Source organism: Gopherus evgoodei, chromosome 8, assembly GCF_007399415.2.
Source record: "Gopherus evgoodei ecotype Sinaloan lineage chromosome 8, rGopEvg1_v1.p, whole genome shotgun sequence".
NCBI lineage: Eukaryota > Metazoa > Chordata > Testudines > Testudinidae > Gopherus > Gopherus evgoodei.
In genome coordinates, this window is record NC_044329.1 from 38,544,650 (window position 1) to 38,562,397 (window position 17,748).

The following is a 17,748-nucleotide window of genomic DNA, read 5'->3' on the forward strand; positions in this document are numbered from 1 at the left end:
AGCCCTGGGGATACAGCCTCATATCAGGGCTAGACTACTTAAAGTTTAAAGCCCAAGGAGGGCTAGAGAGAGACACCACCAGGGGGGTGCTGAGATAGGCCCTGTGGACTGTATACCCCAGAAGGGGTTTATGTTGGCTAATGTGCAGACAGTGTGACTTGGCTGAAGGGCTGAGTCACTGAAAAATCTGCCTGAGAACCACCGAAAGGGGTCTCCAGACCTAAAGTATGCAGACATGCCCAGTCAGAAGGGGGTACTTGTAACAGGGTTGGAACCCACCTCTTACACTGCTATTTTGAGCCTCTATTATGGTGGTTTTAAAAAGTTTCCATGCGGCTTGCAGGCATTTCACTTTTGAGACTATACCTTTTAATTTCTGTTTAATTAGCTTCCTTATTTTTGTGTGTTTCCCCTTTCTGAAGTTAAATACTACTGTGCTTGGCTTCTTTGGTTCCCTCCCACCCCCAGAGGGATGTTAAATTTAATTATAACATGATTGCTATTACTGAGTGGTTCAATTATATTCACATCTATTAGACCAGATCCTGTGCTCCACTTAGGACTAAAGCAAAAATTGACTTTCCTCTTGTGGGTTCCAGGACAAGCTGCTTCCAAGAAGCAGTCATTTATGGTGTCAAGAAACTTTATCTCTGCATCCTGTCCTGAAATGACGTGTACCCAGTCAATATGGGGTTAGCTGACCCCCCCATTATTATTGTGTTTTCTGTTTTTACAGCCTCTCTAATCTCCCAGTGCATTTCACAGTCACCATCACCATCCCAATCAAGTGGTCGTTAGTATATCCTTACTGCTGTATTATTATTATTATTCAAGCACGGAATTTCTATCCATAGAGATTCTATAATACAGTCTGGTTCATTTAAGACTTACTATATTTTACTCTATGCTTTCTTTCACATAGTGCCACTCTCCCACCAATATGAACTACTGCCATTTCTATATTTTGTACTCTGTGTCCCACAGATTATCATCATTCCACCAAGTTTCTGTGATGACCTCATTTTTTGCTGGTGACATTATATTGAACTGAACAGGATATTTATTCCTTTAAACAAAGACCCACCTTTTGGCAGACACAGCAAAACAAGTTAGTTTGCTTATCAACAAGGGGAAAACAAAATATATGGCTATCCATATCATTAGAGTATTTGAAGAAATCCTGGAAGAACTAAGTATTTTTATATATTTAGGGAGTGAGAGTTGACATCATGCTAAATGTCAACCTATGAATATCAAAAGCAGCAAATAACTTGCATAAACTTGAAAAGATTTGGAAAGGTAGTATGACAACTGACAAAATATGAATTTTTAGCACTGGCATCATATCTGTCCTTCTTTATGGAGGTCTACAACATACATTGATTAGAAAATCAATTCATTCCAAAGTAAATGCCTGCAGAAGATCTTCAGCATCCATTGGAAAGAGCTTTGTGCAACAAAAGAAATTCTATGTTGAGCACACCAACCTAACTCATCAAATATTGTAAGACAACAAGTGACATATCTGTGACATGCTTTGGGTGTCACCAACATGACTTCCATGTCAAGTGATAATATGGACACCACCTGGAAAAGGAAAAAGAAGGTGACCTTAAGAATACTGCACAGAACAACAGAGAAAGAAGACAAATCCATCAACATGACACCAGGGCCGGTGCAAGGATGTTTTGCGCCCTAGGCAAAACTTCCACCTTGTGCCCCTCCCGTGCTCCCGCCCTGAGACGCCTCCCCCACGGCAGCTCCCCCCCTCTGCCCTGAGGCGCCCCCCCACGGCACCTCCCCACTCCCCATCCTCCGCCCTGAGGACCCCCCTGCCCCAGCTCACCCCTGCTCCGCACACGAGCATCCCGAGCATGCCGTGGATGCTTCAGTTCTCCCACCTCCCAGGCTTGCGGCACCAATCAGCTTAGGCGCCACAAGCCTGGGAGGTGGGAGAAGTGAAGCAGCCACAGCGTGCTCGGGGAGGAGGCGGGACAGGGGAGAGCTGGGGTGGGAAGTTCCCCTGCGTGCTGCCCCCCCTTACTTGCTGCAGGCGGCCCTCCCTGCGCTCCCCTGCCCCAGCTCCCTCTACTTCAATGCCGGCAGCAACCGGGGTGGCCGAAGATCTGGCCGCCATGGTCGCTGCCAAAGAATATGGCGCCCTCCAAATCCCAGCGCCCTAGGTGACCGCCTAGGTCACTTAAATAGTTGCACCAGCCCTGCATGACACTCAGAAGCCAAAACAGACCAACAAATGACTGAAATAAATGGTGGATGCCCTAGGCACCTGAAGGTGTGGGAGGATAAATAAAGAAGAAATGCCTGTGAGGAGGACTAAATCAGTGCAGCCACAGCTTCATATACTGCAAATGCACAATGCACAGTCAACGTGTGGAACTTTTTGCAAGAGGATGTTCTGAAGGTCAAGACTATAACGGTTCAAAAAAACTAGATAAGTTCATGGATGATAGGTCCATCAATGGCTATTAGCCAAGATGGACAGGAATAGTGTCCCTAGCCTCTGTTTGCCAGAAGCTCTGTGAGGCAGATGAAATTCAATGTTCATAAATGCAGAGTAATGCAAGTGGCAAAGTAATATCTCAACTATACATACAAAATGTTGGGGTCTAAATTAGCTGTTACCTGTCAAAAAACTGATCTTGTAGTCATTGTGGATAGTTCTCTGAAAATATCCATTCAGTATTCAGCAGCAGTCAAAAAAGTATACAGAATGTTGGGAATCATTAAGAAAGGGATAGATAAGACAGAAAATATATTATTGCCTCTATATAAATCCATGGTACTCCCACACCTTGAATACTGCATGCAGATATGGTCGCTCATCTCAAAAAAATATATTGGAAAAGGTACAGAGAAGGACAACAAAAACAATTAGGGGTATGGAGCAGCTTCCATATGAGGAAATATTAATAAGAATGGGCCTTTGTAGCTTGGAAAAGAGACGACTAAGGGGGATATGATTGAGGTCTATAAAATCATGACTGGTGTGGAGAAAGTAAATAAGGATGTGTTATTTACTTCTTCTCATAACACAAGAACTAGGAGTCACCAAATGCAATTAATAGACAGCAGGTTTAAAACAAACAAAAGGAAGTCTTTATTCACACAACACACAGTCAACCTGTGGAACTCCTTGCCAGATGATGTTGTGAAGGCTAATACTATAACAGGGTTAAAAAAACTAGAGAAGCTCATGGAGGATAAGTCCATCAATGGTTATTACCTAGGATGGGCAGGGATGGTGTCCCTAGCCTCTGCTTGCCAGAAACTGGGAATGGGTGACAGGGGATGGATCACTTGATGATTACCTATTCTGTTCATTCCCCCTGGGGCATCTGGCATTGGCCATTCATGGGAGACAGGATACAGGGCTAGATAGACCTTTCGTCTGACCCAGTATGGCTGTTCTTATGTACTGGTGTATGATGGCTTCAGGGCTGAGTCCATACTTTTGTGAGGTCAGAGAATGTCCTGCAGGATGCAAGTACACTGTTAGCAATGTAGTATCATTTTCTCTTCTAGTCTAATGCCAGCCTGGTCCTCTGCCTTGTCTACCTCACTTGTTTCAGCATATAGAGGAATCATGGCTGGCGGCAGTGCAACAGGTATCTTTTTCTTCAATCTACACTGTATGCATGTGGTGGTATCTTAATTGGTGTTGATAAGGATGGGATCTGGGGATGTAATTCATCTATATGAGATACTAGGTGCATGTGTGCTATAAGTTCCTTAAATGGTGCCTGCTGAGTTAATCACAGTTCATTAACTGAAGCATCAGCATCTGTTTGGGTGTGTGACGGGCCTCAGGGTGCTTCTGAAAATGTGAATGGCCATGATCTCAACCACACCCAGTTCTCTTCCCTTTGTTTCTGCTCCCACCTGGGCACTCAGGGCTGTTGTGGCCACCGGCCCCCCCTGCTTTTAGAAAATGCCTTAGGTGGCCTGAGGAGTGAAAATCCTTTCTAGGTGCTGCCAATTTTTCTTATCCAACCTTCTGAAAATTCTAGACAAGGTGTATAATGGAGAATTGGGTACTGTTGCCCCAGGCATACATTTACTTATGATGTTCTGGTGATACTCTTCACTGGCAGAAATATTGTATATCTGCATAAGAACACAAATCCTGTTTTCTCTCCTTATAGCATGCCACAGAATGCTGCACAATTTAGCTTTTAATACTCCTGCTTAAAAGTTGTGATAATTATTTAAATTGGAGAACTGAAATTATATATTCTTTAAAAATTGAGAAGGCATTATTGTGCCTGCTCTTGTGTAGAAACATAATTGTACAATTTGTTGCATGTATTTTTGCACAAAATAACAGTTTAATAGAACAAGAAAAGGGAATGAATTTAAATTTTAAAAGGCCTAGGAATTAAGGTCTAAAAGCAACTAGTGATTTTGGCATGCCTCAATTTTTGACTGTCTATCTTGAGACATTGACAAGGGAAATAATTTACAAGGGTGTTAGCACTCACCTTCTGAAAATCAGCCCCCTTTAAATTGGGCACCCTAATACTGCAGCACCCAAAACCACTAGTCCTCTTCAAAATCTTGGCCTAAAATATGTTTAGGAATGTTTTCTTTGAAAAGGATATAAATAGGTAGAGAGGCAGAAGTAGGATATAATCAATCTTTAAATTAGGTATGGTAGGTATTTAGGAAGAGTGCATATTTCAAACTCAGAAAAGTAGCCATATCTTGAATGAATGGGTGTCTGTATCCTTAACATTTCCTACAGATCTAAAATATGTTAAAATATAAGACAAAATTATGTGCCATTGATTGTGGTGGCCAAGCCCTTGGGATCAGCATAACCTATATAAGATTAGATTAAAATATGGTATTTCCTGTGTTAGACAAACTCCCTCTTCAGGATCCCAACTCTGACTCAACTAAAGGTGATAGTCTCTCTATCACCCTCTGAGAGTCAGGGGCAGCTCCAGGCACCAGCACACCAAGCGTGTGCCTGGGGCAACAAGCCGGGGGGGGGGCGCTCTGTCAGTCACAGCAAGGGCGGCAGGCAAGTTGCCTTCAGCGGCATGCCTGCGGAGGGTCCGCTATCCGCGCTTCGACGGACCTCCCGCAGGCGTGCCTCGGAAGGCAGCCTGCCTGCCGTGCTTGGGGCGGCAAAATACCTAGAGCCGCCCCTGCTGAGAGTGAGACCTGATTCATATCTCTTCTAGTCCTAGGGTACCCTTTGATTCCCAGGTGTTAAGCTAATTGGTTGGAAACTGTCTCTTTTTGCATTGCCTTCCAAATGTAGGAGAGGGAGGGCACAAATTGCAAAACACTACTGGCTTTAAACCTGTGGGTTACGGTTTCAGTGAAAGAGACCGAAGCCAGTGCTAAACGCACTGCAGCGCTCCAATCCCCTCCCCACTGGCCTCCAGAGATATAATGATGAATATGCATGAGCCGCGTGGCCCGCTTTTCCTCCTAAATCCAGCTCAGTTTGGAGCTCTCTGCTCATATTTCGTCTCCACCCACAATCTAAGTGCCTCAGGTTGATGACGCCTTAGCCACCATTTATCCACGGTCTCCAGACTTTAAGTCCTTGCGTAAAACTCGGTCGCATGAGCATCTAGCCTGATTTAGAAACCTCAGAGATTTCGTAGTGTTGTGATTTAAGACAAAACAGTTTAGGACTGTGAGTCGGCTCCTGTTGCCGCTCAAGGCAATGGCAAAGTTGCTTTTAGTGGATGCTAGACAGAACCATCTGCCTGGGTCCAGTACAAACAGTCTTCGGTTCTGGGTATGTTCAGCACTCTGCGAGATTCTGGCCTTTTTACATGTGCAGAACTCCGGCTGAAATCACACAAGGCCGTTCGTATTTTTTAAACGGGTTTCTTGTTCTTGTTGTGTGACTTGCAGAACATAAAGTCAGATTCTGTCTTCTGACAGCGCCAGGCTTCAGATGCCCAGCTGCATCCGCCCTCTGCTGGTTCTCAGCAGGATTTGGAATATGTCCTATGCAACAACAGGAGAAAGCATTTTCCTCCGAAATAGAATAACTCTGTGAATAAATATGAAGTATAGATGCATAATCCAGCAATTTCTCATTCACCTCCCACCCCCTTTCTTCCCAGATCCAGGTAAACACGTTTTGGGCTTTGAGACTCTGCATGCGATTTACAGTATGTTTCAGTCTCTTAACCCTTTTAAATCCAAGACATCCTCCCTGGTAATTGAAAAGATTAGGAAGAGCTTCTGCCTTCTAGTTAAGCAGTAAGGCAGCTTTACGTCTCAAACCCGACCGTGAACCCTGAAACGGGTTCTTAAACTGGGTATCGGGAGGTTATTACATGGGGGATCATGAGCTGTCAGCCTCCACCCCAAATCCCCCCTTTGCCTCTAGCATTTATAATGGCGTTAAATATGATTAAAAGTGTTTTTAATTTGGCGGGGGGGCGTACTTAGGGGCTTGCTATGTGAAAGCGGTTACCAGTACAAAAGTTTTGAGAACCACTGCCCTAAAAGGAAAATGTATTTAACTGTCCTGTTACTTCATGTGTTAATTGTATAGACTTGTTTTGTTTTGTTTTGTTTTGTTCTGTTCTCAGGGGGATTAAACAGGAAAAAAATGCTGTAATTTCAATGGAATGTGTTATGTCATTCATTTTAAAGCAGAATTTCCCATTCATATGGCCCAGTAGCTTTAACCTTACAAGATAGAACTTCCCAACCTGATAGTAGAGGAATTCTGAAATAAGAGGCAATCACCATCCACAGTGTGCAGACTCTTTGGGAACTGAATTCTCCTCTACAAAACTTCAAAACTGGTTATGTATCAGAGGGTAGCCGTGTTAGTCTGGATCTGTAAAAGCAGCAAAGAATCCTGTGGCACCTTATAGACTAACAGACGTTTTAGAGCATGAGCTTTCGTGGGTGAATACCCACTTCCTCAGATGCATGTGAGGAAGTGGGTATTCACCCACAAAAGCTCATGCTCTAAAACGTCTGTTAGTCTATAAGGTGCCACAGGATTCTTTGCTGCTTTTACAAAACTGGTTATGTTACTCCTGAGGTCATTCTGCACCAATAATAATAATAATAATAATAATAATAATAATAATAATAATAATAATAATAATAATAATAATAATAATAATAATAATAATAATAAATAAAATTCTGCAAAGAGCTGCAAATTTTATTTGTCAAATAAATGTGAAGGTTCCAGCATGGCATTGGGGAGCACAGGCCACTGGCTGCACAGAGGTGGGAGATCACGGTGCAGCTCCCCACCACCACCACCTGACACAGACTGAGCGGTGAGGCTGTACCAGGGCCAATCGGAAAAAGGGGCAGGAGGGCCATTTGGTCTGGGCCTCAAGCTCAAAGGGGGGGCCTACATTTAGACACTTGTTAATTTTTTGGCATTTGATAAGTTTCATAACTTGTTTTCATGCACATCCCTATCAGACCAAAATGTAACACACTCTCTCAGCTTAAAGCTGCAAATTTAAGCAAATAAGAGATGTGATTTGGTAAGAGACATAATGTTCTTAACTGATATAGATTTTTGTCATATTAAAGAATTTTAAATGTTCATAAATATTAATAAAATATATTGGCTCTGATGGCACAAGATTAGACCATGTGTCATCATTTTTTTTATTATTATGGCTAGGGACCTCAAAAGCTGGAAGTGGTCTGGATCTCTCTGGATCTCTAAGAGGGCCTGGTTGCATCCAACTGTGACACAGCACAAGGACCCAGCCTGCCCCAGAAACACCCCAGGTCCTTGCCCCTCTGTGTGGGCAGCCAGGCCCAGCAATGCAGGATCCAAGTGTGGAGGGGCTTAATATGGGGGAGGGGGAATCTAGGTGTGGGTTGTGAGGATTATGTGTGGGGCAATCTGTGTGTGGGCAGCTCAGTGGGGGATTTGGGTGCTGGGGGGGGTCTGGATGTACAGGGGATTGTTTTGGGGGGAGGGATTCTGAGTGCAATGGTAATGGAACGCTTTGGGGGGGTCTAGGTGAAGATGGTTGGGGCTCAGTTGTGGGGGTCTGAGTGTGGGGCGGATAAAGCTCAGCAGGGGTGTCTGGGGCTCTGTGGTGGGTCCAGATGCTGGGTAAGTTGGGCTCATGGGGGTGGGGATCCAGGTGCAGTTGGTTGGGGTTCAGTGGGGTGGGGAGAGTTCATTGGAGCAGTCCAGGTGCAAGGGGAGTGAAGCTCATTGGGGGGTGTTGAGTACAGGGGGTGAGGCTTGGCAGGAGGGTCTGAGTATGAGGGGGTCTGGATGCACAGGGGTTGGGCAGATGGGGGAGCACTCTCTGTACAAGGATCCCTCCCCCTGCAGCTGAGGAATGATAGGTGCAAGAAGCATGTATGGGGGGAGGCGGAGTTTACAGAGGTTCCTGCAGCTGGGGGAGAAATCTGGGGGTGGGTCTGACCTGGTCCCAGATACCATGCAAGGGAAGAGGAAGTCCTGTCTTCTCCAGCCCAGACAAGCCAGGCCAGGACTAGCAGCTGAGCCTGGCTCAGGGTAGAAGCCACCAGCTGGGTCTTCCCCAGTCCTGCCTCCTGCCCCACAGTGATTTACCTCTCTGATGGCTGCCCTGGGCACTCAAAATATACTGCTGGGAAGGGTCACATGACCGCTCTTGTGGCTTCCCTTTGCTTCTTTGTCAGAAAGTTATTTTACTGGAGGGAAACAAAGAAATCTGCAGGGCACATAAATTCTGTGCATGCACAGTGGCACAGAATTCCCCCAGGAGTATTATGTGTAATATGCACTAATAGAAGGGCATATTCTATATGCCCCCATATATGTATGTGTGTATTATGAAACACATTGGCCAAAACTTGAGGTCCTTATTCAGTTTTCAGTCAGTCATTGTTTGTGTGAACTCCAATGGGAGTGAAGTTGGTGCTGAAGGCAATGAGAGTTTGCTCGGGTAAGGAATGATTAAAAGGTGAATAAATATTTGTGTTTTAGGCCCAATAGGGTTAGCTTTTACTATTGTGGTGATCCTCCAACTTTCTCAAAATGGAAATTTCCTACTTCCCCTGAGCATCTGTGTGTACATTAGAGAGATCACAAATGTAGATCATTTTTTCGGAAGTTTTTTAAACAGAATTCTTAATATAACGTAGTTTTCTTGGTACATCAGGGATACAAACAAAACAAGAAGCAACAAACCAGTGTATCTGAGAACTTGTTGCTTTGTAGTAAATATAAATATGTTAAAGTAATACAAGAGCCCCAGATCGACGAAAACATTTAACCGCTTGGTCTTGCCTTTGCCTTGTCAGCAATAGAAGTGTGAGCTAGGAAGGATTTAACAGGGTGGGACAGTGTCTCGCTTCCTGTCCTTGGTGCTGAAGTGTAACGCGAGATTTCTCTAGTCTGCCTCGATTTGGCTCGCTGCTTGCGGCTGTGGCTGGGTTTGCGTCTTCCCTTGGAAGAGAGCGAGCATTTTCGCCAAGACGAGGGATGAAAACGAGTTCCCTTTTTAAAATAATGCACATGAAAAATAGCCTTTCAGTTCGAGGTCAGGATTCAGATTCACCAACGGCACCCCCCATCTTCCTTTTCCCGTTTGTCTCCATAATAGTGTTGCTGTTGCTCTGACTGCCTTCCCTTCCTCTCCTCCTTTGGTCACAGCAGGTCTGTTCTACATCCTACCATCACAAACCTCTCCAATGGCATTACTGACCTCTATCTAGCTAAACGCAAGGTGTACTTCTCTGTCCTCATCCTTCTTGATTAGTGGTGTCAAAAACAGTAAGCAGCTCTCGCTTTCCTAATTTCTCTCTTTTTTGCTTCCCTGGTTTTATAATTTCATGGTTCTCCTCCGACGTCACTGACTGCCCCTTTGGCATCTCCTTTAATAGCTCATCTCTTATTTAGTTACACAGGTTTCTGGTCGTGATCCCCTCATATTCGCACTCTCAAATACTTTATCTCCTTTCATGTCTTCAACTCAGATTCCGAAGCCTACCTATCAACCTAGACTTCTCCCCTTCCTCCAGTCTCTCGTCTGTAACTGGCAGTCTGACATTTCAAAGTCTTTCCCAAGAGAAACATCGTATTATTCCTCCTAATTCCTTCCTTGTGTTACTTCTCCCTTAATTGAAAACTCAATTTTCCTTCCTAACTCCCCGGAATCTCACTGTAATCTCTGAGTCCTTCTACAGTTTCTCACAAAATCCTGCTGCTTTCTTTTGAATAACTCCGAACCCATCCTTTCCACCTTTATCCCACTGTTGATACTTTTGTTCCTAAGTTGGTGATCTCCTGCACTGATCACTGTAATATTCTGTGTGCTCTCACCATCTCTCAACTCTCACCACTCAAGTCTGTCAAAAATGTCTATGCTAAAATCAAGTATCAGAGGGTAGCAGTGTTAGTCTGGATCTGTAAAAGCAGCAAAGAATCCTGTGGCACCTTATAGACTAACAGACGTTTTGGAGCATGAGCTTTCGTGGGTGAATACCCACTTCCTCAGATGCATGACCCACTTCCTCACATGCATCTGAGGAAGTGGGTATTCACCCACGAAAGCTCATGCTCCAAAACGTCTGTTAGTCTATAAGGTGCCACAGGATTCTTTGCTGCTTATGCTAAAATCGTAAAAGGTAATTACTGCTTTACACCGGCCATCCAGGTGACACTTATTGCACCACCAAATAAATTCTTTGAGGACAGTAATTTCTCCTGTGAGTCATATGCTATTGCTGAGCACCCATTAATAGGTGAAAAATAAGATGTCAACTAAATAATATCAGGCTAATTACGATACTCATGGGACTCAAGAACAAGGATACAGACCTGTATCATAAGAAAGCAGGGACAGAAAGACATCTCTATGCATTATAGTTTCTAAGACTGGAAGGGACCTCGAGAGGTCATTGAGTTCAGTCCGCCGCCCTCATGGCAGGATCAAATACTGTCTAGACCATCCCTGATAGACATTTATCTAACCTACTCTTAAATATCTCCAGAGATGGAGATTCCACAACCTCCCTAGGCAATTTATTCCAGTGTTTAACCACCCTGACAGTTAGGAACTTTTTCCTAGTGTCCAACCTAAACCTCTCTTGCTTCTTGTTCTATCCTTAGAGGCTACGGTGAACAATTTTTCTCCCTCCTCCTGATGACACCCTTTTAGATACCTAAAAACTGCTATCATGTCCCTTCTCAGTCTTCTCTTTTCCAAACTAAATAAACCAATTCTTTCAGCCTTCCTTCATAGGTCATGTTCTTAAGACCTTTAATCATTCTTGTTGTTCTTCTTTGGACCCTCTCCAATTTCTCCACATCTTTCTTGAAATGTGGTGCCCAGAACTGGTCACAATACTCCAGTTGAGGCCTAACCAGTGCAGAGTAGAGCGGAAGAATGACTTCTTGTGTCTTGCTCACAACACACTTGTTAATGCAACCCAGAATCATGTTTGCTTTTTTTGTGACAGCATCACACTGACTCATATTAAAGGTTTGGCTACACTTAAAGCTGTACAGCACTGGGAGTTACAGCTGTCTTCATACAGCTGTGTAGGGAAAGCGCTGCAGTGTGGCCACACTGACAGCTACCAGCGCTGCAGTGTGGCCACATTTGCAGCACTTGTGGCAGTGTTGGGAGTGGTGCATTATGGGCAGCTATCCAGGGCCGGTGCAATGATGTTTCATGCCCTAGGCAAAACTTCCACCTTGCACCCTCCCTCCCCCCTCACTTCCGCCCTGAGGCACCCCCCTGCAGCAGCTCCCCCCCTCTGCCCTGAGGTGCCCCTGCTGCGGCAGCTCCCCCCCTCAGCCCTGAGGCCCCCCCACGGCAGCTCCCTACCCCCAAGCCTCTGCCCTGAGGCAATCCCCCGCCCCAGCTCACCCCTGCTCTGTGCATGAGCACCCCGAGCATGCATGGCTGCTTCACTTCTCCCGCCTCCCAGGCTTGCGGCGCCAATCAGCTTAGGCACTGCAAGCTTGGGAGGTGGGCGAAGTGACGCAGCGACGGCGTGCTCGGAGAGGAGGCTGGGCAGAGGTGAGCTGGGGTGGGGAGCTCCCCTGAGTGCCGTGCTCCCCTTGCTTGCTGCAGGCGGCCCTCCCCGCACGTCCCTGCCCCAGCTCCCTCTGCCTAAATGCCGGCGGTGACCAGGGCTGCCGAAGATCTGGCTGCCGCGGTCACAGCTGAAGAAAATGGCGCCCCCCTGATGCCAGTGTCCTAGGCGACCACCTAGGTCACCTAAATGGTTGCACCGGCCCTGCAGCTATCCCAAAGAGCACCTCTTCCCATTATGGTGCCGTGGGTTGTGGGAAGAGGGTGGAGGGTGCGGATCATTCTGGTTCCTGTCCCAACGCCCCGTGATGCATCGCTTCACATCCCAGCAATCCCTGTGTTTCAGTCCACACTTGGCGCCATCTTTGCACGGTTTCAGTGCAGCGCGATTCTGTGTTCCGTTTTGGTCTGCAGGAAATGGAGCCTGAACTGCTGAGGAGTATGCTGACGAATCTCGCCAGCATATCACGCTTGGCAGTTGAGCTATTCCTTAAGATCCAAAGTGACAGTGAGGAGTCCAACGATAGCAAGTCGCGTAATGCGTACGACACGAAATTGCTTGTGGCATTCACAGACATGCTCAGCACCATGGAATGCCACTTTTGTGCTAGGGAAACAACACTGACTGGTGGGATCACATCGTCATGCAAGTCTGGGATGATGAGCAGTGGCTGCAGAACTTTCGGATGAGAAAAGTCATTCTCATGGGACTGTGTGAGGAGCTCACCCCCACCCTGCAGTGCAAGGACAAGAGATTGAGAGTTGCCCTGCCGGTAAAGTGGGTGGCTATTGCAATCTGGAAGCTGGCAATTCCAGACAGCTACCAATCGGTTGCGAACTAGTTTGGAGTGGGAAAGTTGACCGTTGGAATTGTGTTGATGCAAGTTTGCAGGGCCATTAATCGCATTCTGCTAAGAAGAACCGTGACTCTGGGGAATGTGCAGGACATTGTGGATGGCTTTGCACAAATGGGTTTCCCTAACTGTGGAGGGGTGATAGATGGGACACATATTCCTATTCTGGCACCACCCCACCTAGCATCCAAGTACGTTAATCGGAAGGGGTATTACTCTATGGTTTTCCAGGCACTTGTGGATCACAGTGGTCATTTCATTGACATTAACGCAGGCTGGCCCGGAAAGGTGCATGACGCATGCCTCTTTCGGAACACTGACCTCTTCAGGAAGCTGCAGGCAGGGACTTTTTTCCCAGACCGGAAGATCACAGTAGGGGATGTCGAAATGCCCATTGTGATTCTTGGAGACCCTGCTTACCCGTTAATGCTGTGGCTCATGAAACCGTATACAGGGAGCCTTGACAGCAGGAAGGAATGGTTCAACTACAGGCTGAGCCAGTGCCGAATGACTGTGGAGTATGCTTTTGGCCGTTTAAAGGGGCGCTGGAAATCTCTGTATGGGAAGCTGGACTTGGGGGAAAGCAGTATCCCCACAGTTATATCCACGTGCTGTACCCTCCATAATATTTGTGAAGGGAAGGGTGAAAGATTCAGTCAGGCATGGACCTCCAAAGTTCAATACCTGGAGGCTGAATTTGCACAGTCAGAGAGCAGGGCTACTAGAGAGGCCCAGCACAGGGCTGCAAGGATTAGGGATGCCTTGAGGGAGGAATCTGAGGCTGAAAACCAACAGTAATGTTTGCTGCCTTGCAAGGGAGTGAAATGCAGTGGTTACAATGTTAGTAGGAATCTTTGTTTCCTAAGCTGATTTGCAGTGCCTGTATCTTTCCTGGGCTAAGGTATCTTTAACTTTCTGCTATAATAAAGACTGTTTTCAAAGCCAAAAATTCATTTATTGAAGACACACAACTTTTTTGGAATCTGAAAGGGCAAGGGGGTAAGGTGGGGAACTCTACAATCATAGGTTTGCATATGTCCTGTCTGGAGTGCTGTGCAATGACTGCTGCACTTCAGAATGGCTATACTGCATGGTGATGGGGGCTGAGTGCATAGGGTAACGGTCAAGTTCTCAGGGCTGGTTGGTGAACGTACAGGTGTTGGAGGCAGCTGGTGGTGGTAAGAACTCGGATGCTGGGGAAGGGGGGTGTGGAGCTAACATGAGGGCACATAGGAAAGAGCTTTGGGACAAGGGCAGCGGGGGGAGAGATGGTGGTAGTGCTCCGCCTGCATGGCTATGAGCACCTGGAAAGAGTCCGCTTGGCGCTCCAGGATGCTTATCAGCCACTCCGCGCATTGCTTCCTTTGTGCTGCATTTTCCTTGCAGATCCTGCTTTCCCTCTCCCTCTACTCCTGCGCTTTTTGATTCTCTGTGAGAGATTGGTGCATCACTTCTTGCAGCATGTCCTCTTTGCTTTTTCACGGCCTCTTCCGGAGGTTTTGTAGTCTCTCAGCCGGTGATAACATGAACAGCCAAGATCTCAAGGTTGCATCTGTAAAGGCAAAATGCAACACTTAACAGAGGCAGCATTGTTTATACCAGTCAGAGTAATTCCTCTGCATTGAAGCAGGGCACATTAACAGTCTTCACAATAGCATAATTTTCCCATCCCAAAGAGAGCGCACATAACCCATGGGAGCCCCAAATGGTGAGTAAGGGTGACTGATTGTTTCAGGGCTGTACTGGGGCTTCTGTGCATTGGGGAAAGCAAACAGCTGCAGGGGGCACCTACACTGAACACTATCCCAACAGTTTCCACAGGAGTTTATCCTGGAAGATATCTTGCTGCTGCGGGTCACCTGGGAAGCATGGGAGGGTCTTCTACTGCAATGCAGATTCTGCCCTGGCCCCTATGCAGCTTGCCTGTGTGCAGCAATGGTCCCCCTACCCCTCGTGGCACAGTGGCACGGACACGTTAGCCTGACTGGGACAAGGACCACAGTGGCTTTCCCAATTAGCCTGCGCAAGCGCATTGCCCATGCTCTGGCTGAGACTTTTGAAGAGATTACCGAGGCCGATTACCGTGACGTGATAGACCACATCAATGCACTATTCTGCATCTAGGCATGCATGCATGCAGCCCTAACCCTCCCTCCTCTCCCAAAAAATTTCCATCCTGAAAATAAAAGCCGCTTACGTGGAACCCGCTCCTCTGTTTGTCTTCCACCAAGTAGCAGCTGCTGTGACTGGCTACCTTCCTCCTGGCTTGAGAAGAGCTCCTGGCTGCATGCCTCCAGGGACTCTGGGATGTCTCCCTCCACCCCAGTACCCTCACTCTCGCTTTTGTCCTCCTCCTCCTCCCTCTGCTATGAAGTGTCCATGGTGGTCCTCAGAGTGGAGGTGGGGTCACCCCCAAGTATCGTGTACAGCTCTTTGTAGAAATAGCAGGTCATGGGGGCAGCACCAGAGTGGTGATTTCCCTTGCGGGCTTTGCAGTCGGCACTCTGCAGCTCCTTCACTTTAACCTTGCACTGCACCGCGTCCTGGTCATGGCCCCTTTCCATCATGGCCTGTGATATCTGCCCATAGATATCATAATTCCTACGGCTGGAGTGCAGCTGGGACTGCATAGCTTCCTCCCCTGAAACACTGATGAGGTCCAGCAACTCGCCATTGCTCCATGCTGGGGGTCATTTGCCGCATGGAGGCATGGTCACCTGGAAAGATTCACTGATTGCACTCCACACCTGGCTGAGCAAACAGAAAGGGTATTTTTCAAATTTCCGTGGAATTTAAAGGGCGGATCTGACGGTTGGTCACTGAGGCCAGGGCAGTAGAGGTCGAAATGATGAGCAGAGTGGCTAGAACAGGCATTCTGGAATACCTCCGAATACTTCTGGAGGCCAATAACAGTGCTTTTGGTGGCCACACTGGCCGGGCAGTGCTGCATGAGCAGCACTATAGTCTTTATTCCTCTTGTCGAGGTGGAGTACAACCAGCACTGTAGCCAGGGAGATGCAGCACTGTATATGCCTTGCAAGTGTGGACGGTGATTCAGTTGCAGCACTGTAAAACCACCACCAGCGCTGCAACTCTCCAGTGTAGCCAACCCCTAGCTTGTGGTCCACTATAACCCCTAGATCCCTTTCTGCCATACTCCTTCCTAGACAGTCTCTTCCCATTTTGCATGTGTGAAACTGATTTTTCCTTCCTAAGGAACAACAACATGAAATATCTTGACTTTTTGCGAGAACTTAAAACTTGGATAAAAGTACTAGGCCCTTGGTAACAATATTATTTGATCAATCTACTCGATATCATCCATGAAAAAACAGAGAAATTAAAAGCCAAAAAGGTGGTGATACAAAAACAGAGTAGAATTGTTTCTCTATCCCAATTATATAACTCATGCATATTGGTTCCGAGGGTCATGCTGATGGCATTCCCATCTGTAGTTTGTGTTATGCCATTGAGGTCAATCACAGCAACGACTTGGATTAATTGCGTGAAAAGTGCTAATAAATGTAATGAATTCAAAGAATAAAATTCGGATTCTACCTCAACATAAAACAGATATTGGGTAGATGGAGTTTTTGATGCAGATGTCGATGAATTGTTGGAAAAACAAATGTTCTTTTATAGTCTCTCTGCATTCTTTAATACCTCAGGATATTGTAGAGTTGTAGCTGTTCCAGACGCCTGTGACATGTTTGGCATGTTGATTAAACTGAAATACCTTAAAATGAATTTATGTCCAACTGAACACAAAGATTAGCAGGGTTTTGGACTAGATGACCTCCTGAGGTCCCTTCCAACCCTGATATTCTATGATTAGGAAAATCAGAACATTTATTTGGCTGATTCATATTAATGATTTTGAAAAATAGACCCTAAAGGCTGAAACTAAGACGTGAATATTTCTCTGGAGGTATGGAGCATGTCTTGGATACAAAAATGAATTAGTGTTGTTTCCTTGAAAACGTGGAGACAGGAAAGGTTAGAGATCTCATGGAAGGTCAAATCATCCAGCCATTCACAAACTGTCAACAGAATGTCACAAACAAGGTAAAGTGGAAATGCCGCGAGTAAAAAAATAGAGGTAATAATTATCTCACTGGAGGGTAACCTTTGATATGATGTAAAGCATAGAGATTTCCTTTTTTTCTCCAAACACTGAGATGCTGCTTGGAGGTTTTTGGGATATGGATTGCCCATAAATTGTGTGATGGCTTTAGTAGCAACAGAAGATACCTGGTTTACATTATGAAATTGGCTCTTAGACTGGGATTATTTAAGCAAACACAAGATATGAAAATATGGTGGGAGTGCCTCCTTGGAAAAGCAACAAATAACCACGTTTTCAGCCTGCTATGATCAACCTGTCAGCCGACACGACTGATTTCTTGACTTATGTTCTACATCCAGTGTCGTAGCGATGTCTAGTATACTTACATTTACTATATGACATTTATTAGCCATATGTGGAAAAATGTTAGTATAACATGTCTTAAGCTATAATGAAACAGCTAGATTCTTTGTGAAGTTTTAAGTGTGCTGGACATAATTGAATCTATGTATGCTTGCAAATTATTGAAAATGAGTAACGTATTCAATATCTTAATTTGAAAAGGGCCAAAACATAGTATAGACATTTTGTCTGAGCTATTTAAACGCATATTTGCAGTTCTTGATTTGAACACTCCGTGTCGCTCTTGCTGTATTTTATTGCTGCTGAGGCTCAAGGAATTTTCAGGCAGGAAGCAGCAGGCTGAGAAGCAGCTACCCTGACGTTATCTGGCTTTTGAATTCCCGGATGCAATATTGTGTTTCTATTTGAATATTACCCTCGCTCAAAACCGTTCAAAGGGATT